General features: G+C 47.0%; 1 long non-coding RNA gene across 1 annotated transcript in view; it reads left to right on the top strand.

Moving 5' to 3' along the window:
- The first annotated feature begins 6,762 nt into the window (after positions 1-6,762).
- LOC102388856 overlaps positions 6,763-9,201 on the top strand; it is a 10,567-nt gene continuing 8,128 nt past the window's right edge. Inside the window, exon 1 of the long non-coding RNA XR_324138.1 lies at positions 6,763-6,811. This is a non-coding gene — a long non-coding RNA (uncharacterized LOC102388856). The remainder of the gene's footprint in view (positions 6,812-9,201) is intronic.

The raw sequence follows: 9,201 nt of genomic DNA, 5'->3' as shown, positions 1-9,201 counted from the left end.
CTCTGAACACACCTGAATAGGGTCAAGTTCGGCACCCATGACCACCTTCACAGGAAAGCACTGCTGGTTGGGGTTTGCTTTTCACATAGTAACCAAGCAGTTATAGGGCTCACCTGGGTTCACTTCCCTCTACAGCCTGAGATGAAAGTACAAACCCACATCTTTCTGCTCCTTCCAGTAGTGTCCCCAAGTACCATGCTATAGGCTAGGCAGGGCTGAGGGGACTATACCTCTCCTGCTGAGCCTGCCCACTGTGCAGAAAGGAATGGGGAAGTCATGGAGCTGGAAGGAGAACAAAAAAGGACCCAACCCTGTAGCTGTGTTACGTGAACAGCTGCATTTAAGGTGTGGTCAGGGATGAGACATACAAGAAAGAAAAAGTTCCACTCTAGAAAGTATTTATTCAGAAATGAATGCAATGTATTAACAAGCAACGGGTTAGGGTGAAGTTACATGTTGAACTTAGACCATACAAGGGCCCTTAAAGTGCAAAATACGCATACTTTAAAGATCATTTAACTCATGCTAAGTGCCCTCTGAGCAACACAAAGTTACACCACTTTCAGGGGAGACTTAACTCTGGGCTGTGCTACTTAGCTCATGTTAGGGTAACTTCAGCCTGCTCTATAGAGACAAAACAAGACATTTGCAGTCCTCCAGCATCCCAGGATGCACCACTCCCAATCGCACCTCACTGCCCCCAAACCCAGAGCAGAGATAGAGCCCAGGTATTCTGCCCCTAGTGTCTACTCACCAGCTCTCTGGTCAGAGCCAAGTCAGAGCTGTGCAGGCAAGAAACAATATTAACCCTTAACATGCAACTGGTCACAGCACATTTTGACTTTCACGCTGCTTAACGTTGCACAGATTTAGTATGGTCTGAATGTAACGCAACTTTTCCCTTCATTACCTTGCTAATTCTATCTCAAGAGTGTTGCTCAGACAGTCCTTAGGGTCCCCTGGACAGCATATCACCTCAGCAGTCTTGAAGGTATGTCTAACCATTCTCATACACCCTTACCTTTTATTAGCTCCGCTTACCTAATCTAATGCATAAGCATGTTTTTCAATAATTTCCTATTGTTGGCTCAAAACTCTACTTTTATACTCCCAATTACACTTCATTCAGGCCAGACAAGGTGATGTGTGTGACATCTTTGTGCACAGTCTCCTCCTGACCCCATGACTTCGGCGTTCCTCTCTGCATGCCGACCTCACTGCACCTGGAGAAGGGAGTGCCCTCAATCCAGACCAGCTCATAGCCTCATGGCTAGTGCAGCCAGCTGGTAAATGGGGACGTGGGCTTGAAACCCTGTAGGAACTCAGACTGGGTCTCTCACTTCCTAGGTGGGTGCATTAGACTATTAGGCAAAAGGGGACTGCAGACACCACTGCAGTGTCTTAAAAGGAGAGGAGGAGTCAGTATACAAAAGGAATGAGATGTGTGCCTGTGTCTAGGGGGACTGTGTCTAGGCTTTGAATCCCAGTGTTACGGAGGGACCCGAGTCTGGGAGAGAGGCAGGATTCCAGACACACTCCCCCTCTTCAGGCTTTTTAACTGGCCATTTTAGGGGCTCTCAGCCCCTGTCCAGCACACGGAGCATAGTCAGCCCCAGTCATAGGCACCTCATTCTCCTCATTTCCAGTGTAGGGCATTCAGGGGACTGCTACACCTCATCCCCAGAGCTCTTGGGGAGGGCTGGCTTAAGCACACCCTGCACCTGTTCCCACTCATATGGGCCAAGCTCAGAGGTGGAGCAGTGAAGCTCCTGTGGGGGCATCCCCCTGCACAGCAAAGCCTAAGGTCCCAAGAGTGGCTGGGGGCAGTGTCAGTGTGGCATTGTGGGGCTGGCTGTGTGCAAGCAGGAACAGGCAGGTGGGGCACATGCAGGATTGCTCCTCCCCAGACATGCTGGGGACCATCAGGCCCCTAATCTGGGTTTGGTGGTGCATTCAAGGAGGCTGGTGCCTAGCAGTTAGCTGCAGAGCCATTCATTTGCCAGACTTATGTCCCTTCAGGCTCTGGCCCTCAGCCTCTCTGTACCTCAGGCCCACAATATCCTAAAGACTGTGAAGCTTTGCACTAGTAGGGTCAATGGGGCCATGAAAAATCCCAAGATCAGATCCATCAATCCAATACACCAAGAACAGGGGTACAAGTGCCCTTCTAACATCCCTCAACCATGTCCCAGAAGGACTGCTCAAGGGGAGAAGAAGACTGAAGAAGTCAGTCATTCTTCTTGGCCTTTTTAAAATTAAAACTACCAATTGCAGTACTGGCTCTTACACAGGCATCTCACCAGCCAGAACTGTAGGAAGATGCCAAGACCCAGACCCAGACACCCCTTGGTGTCTAAGCCTATGCATCTTGCTGGTCCACCCAAGGGACACACACCTCAGAGTATATAGGAAATGGTAGGCACAGGGTTGTGTCTGAACATTTGTGCATGAGTTGAAGATGTGGCTGGGCATCTCTGTCCTGCCAGGCTTCAGTTTGCTCAGAGATCCTGAATAAGAGGGACTCACTCATCTTTTGTCCAGTAGCCTCGTTGTTAGCGTATTGGCCCAGGCAATGGAAGACCTTGGTTCTAAGCTCACATCATTTGGGACCAGGGTGGGTTGAAAGCCATGCCTTCCAAAAAAGTCCCTAATACAGCAGGCAGTGGATTAGGCTGTGCTGTTCATGCATTTTGCATGGAATAGTCATCGTGGGGGAGCACAGACTGTGTTAAGAGCAGAGGCCGAGGCTCCCTCCGTCCCATGGGAGACGCTCATCCAGAGAGCCACTTCCAGGAAGTGGAAAATCTGAATTTAAGCTTCCTTAGGCTGAGGAAGGTGTATCACCTAGGTCTCCCACTTTCTGGGCAAGTGCCCTAACTCCTTAACTATTGGGCAAAGAGTTGGGGGGTCCTCCTTATCAGTGCTGTTTGATGTGGCTTTTCTTCACCTTTTCTTCAAAAGAATCACTGCACCATGGAGTCACTTTCTTATGGCCAAACTGGATCACAACAGAGGTTAGGCACAAGTGAGGTGCTGAGGTGGCCCTTCCAGCTTGCTTCTGAACGTGCTCATACAAGAGAACCATCAGATGAATATAAGTTTTGATCGCTGCTGCCCTCTACTAAATTACATTGCAACCAAGAACTCAACAAATTGTAACAAAAGCAATATCAGGAGTTAACAGAATGTGCCGCCGCTTGAAAAGTTAGCTAAAAGTGAAAAATATATCCAACATACCTTCTGGTGTCAGAATGAAGCTCTCATGCCAGTAGAAACCCATTTCTCTTGTGAGAACTTCTGGAGGAGCAGTCCAAAGTGTAGTGGTGGCTTGCTGGACACAACTCCCCGTGTCTCAAAATTAATGCCTTCCAAGTCTCTTGGAGCTGATGTGGCAAGTTTAAAGGAGCCTTTCAATAGAGTTCAGTGTTCAAAGATTCCCACATGACCTATGACTTAAAGCTATCTTATTGGATCAGCTGTGGAACGGCTTGGCCTCAGATGACATTTCATGAGCATTAGTTTGTGGTGTAAGGTGCTCTGAGCTCAGGCAGAACAGAAAAATAAATACTCCTTTTGGCTGAAAACACAGTAAGAATGTGCTAGTACAGTAATTAGGACACTTGCAATTATTTGGAGTTGGAAACTAGTAAGCTGCCTTCGCTATGCTTATAAAACAAAGAGCTCTGGAGTCTCTAATAACACCCAATGAGCCAGGACTTCAGTTTATCACCTCATCTATAGGAAGGGCAAGTACATGTAGACAATAGTGTAATTAGGGTGGAATGAGTGGGGCACCAACTCCGGGTGCCCCTTTAGAGAGGGCACCAGTGGTATCCTGCAGCTCTCCATACCCCCTCTCTCTGGAGCCCAAGCGTTCCCTCTCACTCCTACCGTCCCACCCTGCCTCCTTGGCAGTCGGTAGCATGTCTGGCCAGGCCACTGAAATTATAGTTATGCCTCTACAGGTGAAACATCTGTTCCATGGAGGCTGGAAGGGGGAGAAGGTGGTAGGAAAGCTGTAGGTGACTGCATGCAGAAGGGGCTGATCTGTCTGGGATAAGGTTCCCTAAGGGAAAATGGCTCTAAAATGTATATCAGATAGCTTTTCCTTTTTCAGCTCCCAGCCCAGGGTTGCATGCCTACCCCACTCGGGTCGGAGCTAGAAGGCTTCTGAGTGCTTGAAACTTCCCTTTAAAAATGTCATAGTCATTATGCTTAAAAAGGTGGTCGCAGAAAGTCCTGAAGCTTTTGTCCAGCTAAAGTAGCATCCATCACTTCAGAAGCACAAAAATCCTGGTTCTAGGCTACCTATGGCTTGTCTAAGTGATAAATCCTATTTCACCTTCACATGCCTTTGCTACACTGATGTAGTTGCCTCATGGCCATTTTTGGCACTTACTCATAGCTTGGACTCTCTTTCCACCTGTGTGCTAGCTGTGTGGGGACGGAGAGGAGCTGAAAAGATCGGTGGCCTGGGCACTTGCCCAGGGACCAAGATCTGGTTTCTAGACCAGCTCCTCAACCAGAGAGGACTGGAACCAGTATTTCTGCTTGCCAGCAAAGAGCACTAACCAGCAGCACATAGGCTAGGCATTAATCCGAGCACTTTCTAGTCCTAAAGGTGCAGGTATGTAACACTTAGACTGATTTAAACTGAAAGGCACAGATGTAAAAGCCCATTAAACAGCCTTCAAGCCATTTGGAACAGTTCAAAGGCGCACATGGAAAACTAGGTAGTCCTTTGAACCATTTCACTGTGAAGTGGTTCAGTGGTGTATGTGGACACCAAATGCTCTATGATGCTAACAAGAACACTGAAGAACAGTAGAGGGAAGCCTGGGCAAATACCAACCTGCCACACACCCTACAACCCTCCAGCCAGGATTTGATCTATCAAGAAAGTTTTGGTCCTCCCTGAATGGCATCTGGACACTTCATGGAAAATGTGGACACCTACTCCATAAATGGAGAATCAAAGAGAGTCCGGGTTGTGATTGTGGTGTGATTTTTCAGATGGTGCAACACATTATGAACGATTGCCCAATTAGATCATTTAATGGTAATCTAAAATCAGTCCGTGCAACTACCCCTGAAGCAGTTGAATGGTTATCAAACTTAGCTATTAATCTATGAATGTTGTACTGCTGTGGTTCCGGTCAGTCCTCCAGGCACCCCATATTGCATTGCTGCACATCTTTCCCTCTACCCCCAGCTGCTGCAACTGGCTGCTCTGGTAAGTGAACAAAGCTTTACTGCCCCTATTTTTTTCCCTTTTTTATTGGCACATATTATCAGTTAGCTCCCTTGCACCACTTGGCAAGAAAGCTATCTTTGTAGCAGCCAGCTGTTTCCTCATGTCCTAGTCAACCATGGCCCCTCAACAATTACAAACCAGTTCTCAATCTGTGACATTTAGGAATAAAACAATTGTTATTCAATGCAATTGTTAAGTGCATCCATGTCCTATATAGCACAAGGGCCAAATAGGATGTGGCTTCAGTCCTGTGCAGCCATGGTAGCAGGGCAATGTCACCAATCACTGCATTGTGGGAAAAATTATAATTTGCTATCGCCATGCTTCAAGAGAGGGAGAAAAGGCAGATGAAACTGCTTTGGTCCAGGCAATCCAGCTCTAGCCTACAGCAGCCTGGAGGAGGAAGAACAGTACTAACCATTCCAGGAACTGCTTGCCCCCTAATCCCAACCAGCTCTCATTTCTTCATCCCTGCCATCCGCCGGCATCACTAATGTCCATTCTTGGCCTCTTATCTACCCTAACATACACACTGGTCTCCCACCATCTCTCTCCATGACCCAGTGGGCCACGGTGTGTTATGAGATATTTGGCCATTTTCTGGCTTTTAGAACATATCTATGGTTCTCATCTCTTGTGGCTAAAACGTGCCATGTTGCTCAATTTCTGACAATCATGGGTTAAATTACTTACACTGTATATTTTTAAACCGCTTTAACTGAAAAAGAAGTGTGTCTGTTCATGTTTGATGTGATCATCTCCTTAAAAGTCTGTGGATTTGACAGGAACGCCAGCCATAAAGGGCTGTTTAAAGAATATAATCAATGATTGAAGAGCATGCAAGGCTGAACAAATACAGTTACCTTTGCAAAGGTAAATGCATTATAAGTGCTAAAAAGAGCATCGTCTTCACATCAAATCAAGCAAGGTACAGGATTCGAGAAACACTGTGCCACGAGGCAATTTCTCAGCACGACATTAACCTCAGAACACAAAGCGATGCGTCTGGAAGCAGAACTGCTGAGCTGCAAACAACCTGGGTGTGAGTCAGAGAACATTAGGACAGGCCCTGTCCACCAGGAACATAGACTTGATTGCATGCGACTTGTGTCAACTCTGCAGACATCAAGAGCAGAACATAAAAGCAAGGCAACAGAGAGATTTCTAAATGAGCCATTCAGCCTCCAAGGCAAGTAATCTGGCAAGAACTCAAATTCCAAGAGAGAAAGTCAGCAGGCCAGGTTTGTGCTCTACTGCTAGAGTCTTCATTCATTTTCTTTCCAAGGGAAAAAATATATCACTGAAACATCATGTTTGTAAATTATGATTCTGTCTTATAAGATGGATTCATTTTCTCTTAGACTAGCCCACAACTGTGAAAGCAGAATCCCAATCACCTGCTCAGGCTCATTAGTGTCTTTGGATCCTAACAACCCACTCAGTTGCAGTAAATGAAAAACTAATCCCTATTTTATGCCATTGGCTGAAAAGGATTAAGCAACGCTTGCTGCCCATGCAATCAGCCTTGCAGCGGAGAGATTACTGCCTTCTAATACAGTAAGTCTACACATTCCAATCTGTTACAGTAAGTAGCATTTAAAGCTTATTCCTTGAAATGCTTAAGCGTATTAATACTGTAGGACATAAGATTGTTTTCTTATGGTGCAGTGATTCTTTTGTCACTGCTACTAAACTTTGTATTTATACTATTTCCCAGAAGATACCTAATTACGCTACTTTACTTCTAACATTTAGGTAAGCAGCGTTAGCTACTTTGAAAACTCTTGGCAGATCTAAACAAAACCTTTGTTAGTAAGGGTCTGACCTTGCCAGCAATAAATATCTAAAATTCACCTGCAGGCTCACATCTTAAGTAGCTAAAACTGAAAACAGCCTCTTTAATTAGCTGTTTAAGAGTGTGATGTGTCAGGTTAAAGGGTGTGAAGTGTCAGGTCATATTTTTGCATCTTATTTTATTCCCAACAGATAAATAATGGCTTTCATTTCAGTTACAATTAATGTTGTCTAATCACCATTGTGGATTAGGCTCAGAGCTGTAACCCTTGGACCTTCCACATTAGTTACAAGCCCAGAACTCTTCTTGATGGGCATTTCACACGTGAAATTAGTGCAGAATTATGTGGCAGAGAAAAACAGTGCAACTCTAAGGGGAGAATTTCTCTCAAAGGTTTGACTTACAATTATCATTAAAAAACTGATTGTGGCAATGAGCCATCTGTGAATTATAACACTATTGTTTGAGAACAGGCGATCTATGTTCAGAGAAAAGTTCAGTCCCAGACCAGAACATGAGATGTAAATTCTGGGAGACCCTGCCTCTATTTTTCAAGTGTGATTTATTTTTTTTTTTGGAGGTTGCAAGCACTCTTTGTAATAAAAATGGCTCATTTTATGTACCTGTATATTTATACACACACACATGATACATACTACATATAGATATTTGTATTACTAAAGTCAACCATGAAGTGACAGAAGATGCTAAGATGCAGTTTTGTCACTATTACATTTTTATAGCAAAGTATTACAGTTTTGTATTATATTTTATATCAAAGGAGCCATACACTATAGTTTACTATCACTGTTCTAATATTATCAGAGCTCAGTAAATGCTGCATATGAAAAAGATGCCACTTGAATATAGCAAAGACCTTCCCAGTAGTTTTCACTTCTTACCTTTTACATTCATTCCTGATTACTTAACTTGTCCACCCACCACTAGTTTAATTTTGTCATTATGTACTGTTTGTCACCTCCTTCAGGACAGGGATGAGCTTTTTTGGCTGGGGTACTGGTCATAATTAAAGCTTGACAGTGTTGCCTCCATAAAAAAGTAACAATGAATTTCCCAACTAAAATTTTCATTGACAAACTTTAGACCGGGGATCGGCAAAATATGACCCTTGAGCCAGATGCGGCCCACCAGGCCATTCTATCTGGCCCATGGGGTCCCTAAATATTAATTTCTAAATTTTTTTTATCTGCCCCTGGCTGCCTGTCAAAGATGACAGGCAGTGGGACCGAGGGGGAGCCAGTGGCAGAGGCCCCCCTCCTGCTCCAGCTCCCCGACCCCGAACACCAGCCAGAAGCCTCTGCCTACCAGGGGCTGTTGGAAGCTTCTGGCCTGGGGCTGTTCCTGTCTCCCTGCACCAAGGGAAATACAGTTAAGGCGGGGGGGAAGCCAGGGGAGGACCGTGGGTGATCGCCCAGGCCTCAGGGCTGGGCGGGCCAGCTGCTGTGGTCCTAGTGCTGCAGCCAGGAACCACGTGGTGCTGGAGGGGTGGGCAGGCAGGCAGGTGGGCAGAGGGGAAGGGGAGCAGGGAAATGGCAGTGGCAAGCGGGTGGAAAGGGGCAGTGAGTGGTTACGTAGAGTGCCGCAACAGCTGGGCAGGAGTGCGGGGCCTGTGCCAGTACACTGGGACCAGTGCCGGTGGGGCCCAGAGTGGAGCAGCAGGAGCGCAGGGCCAGGCTGCCAGAGGTTCTATGGAGCCGGGCTGCGCTGCTCAAGCAGGGAGAGAAGGGAGCCAGCCCGGCTCCACAGAGCCACTGCGCTCTTGCTGACCCGCTCTGGGCCCCACTGGCACTGCACTGGCGCAGGCCCTGTAATCCCACCTGGCTGTTGCTGTGCTCCACACACCCACCTGCTGCCCCTTCTCCTCTGCCACTGCCATTTCCCCACTACCCTGCCCCTGCCCACTATACTCCAGCACCATGTGGTTCCCAGCTGCAGCAGCAGGACCACAGGAACATTTGGGATGTGGTGCCAGAGAGGTGAGGGGTTGGGGGGAGGGAAGTGGCAGGAGAAGGGCAGCAGTGGCAGACAGGGGGCAAGTGGCAGTGAGCAGGAGTGCCCCATGCCAGTGCCCGGGGCCAGGAGTGGCAGGAGCCTGGAGCCTGGGCTTGCAGGAGCACTGGCGGGGGCTCTG

This window comes from Alligator sinensis, unplaced genomic scaffold (assembly GCF_000455745.1).
Source record: "Alligator sinensis unplaced genomic scaffold, ASM45574v1 scaffold708_1, whole genome shotgun sequence".
NCBI lineage: Eukaryota > Metazoa > Chordata > Crocodylia > Alligatoridae > Alligator > Alligator sinensis.
This window is presented reverse-complemented; position numbering and strand designations above follow the sequence as displayed.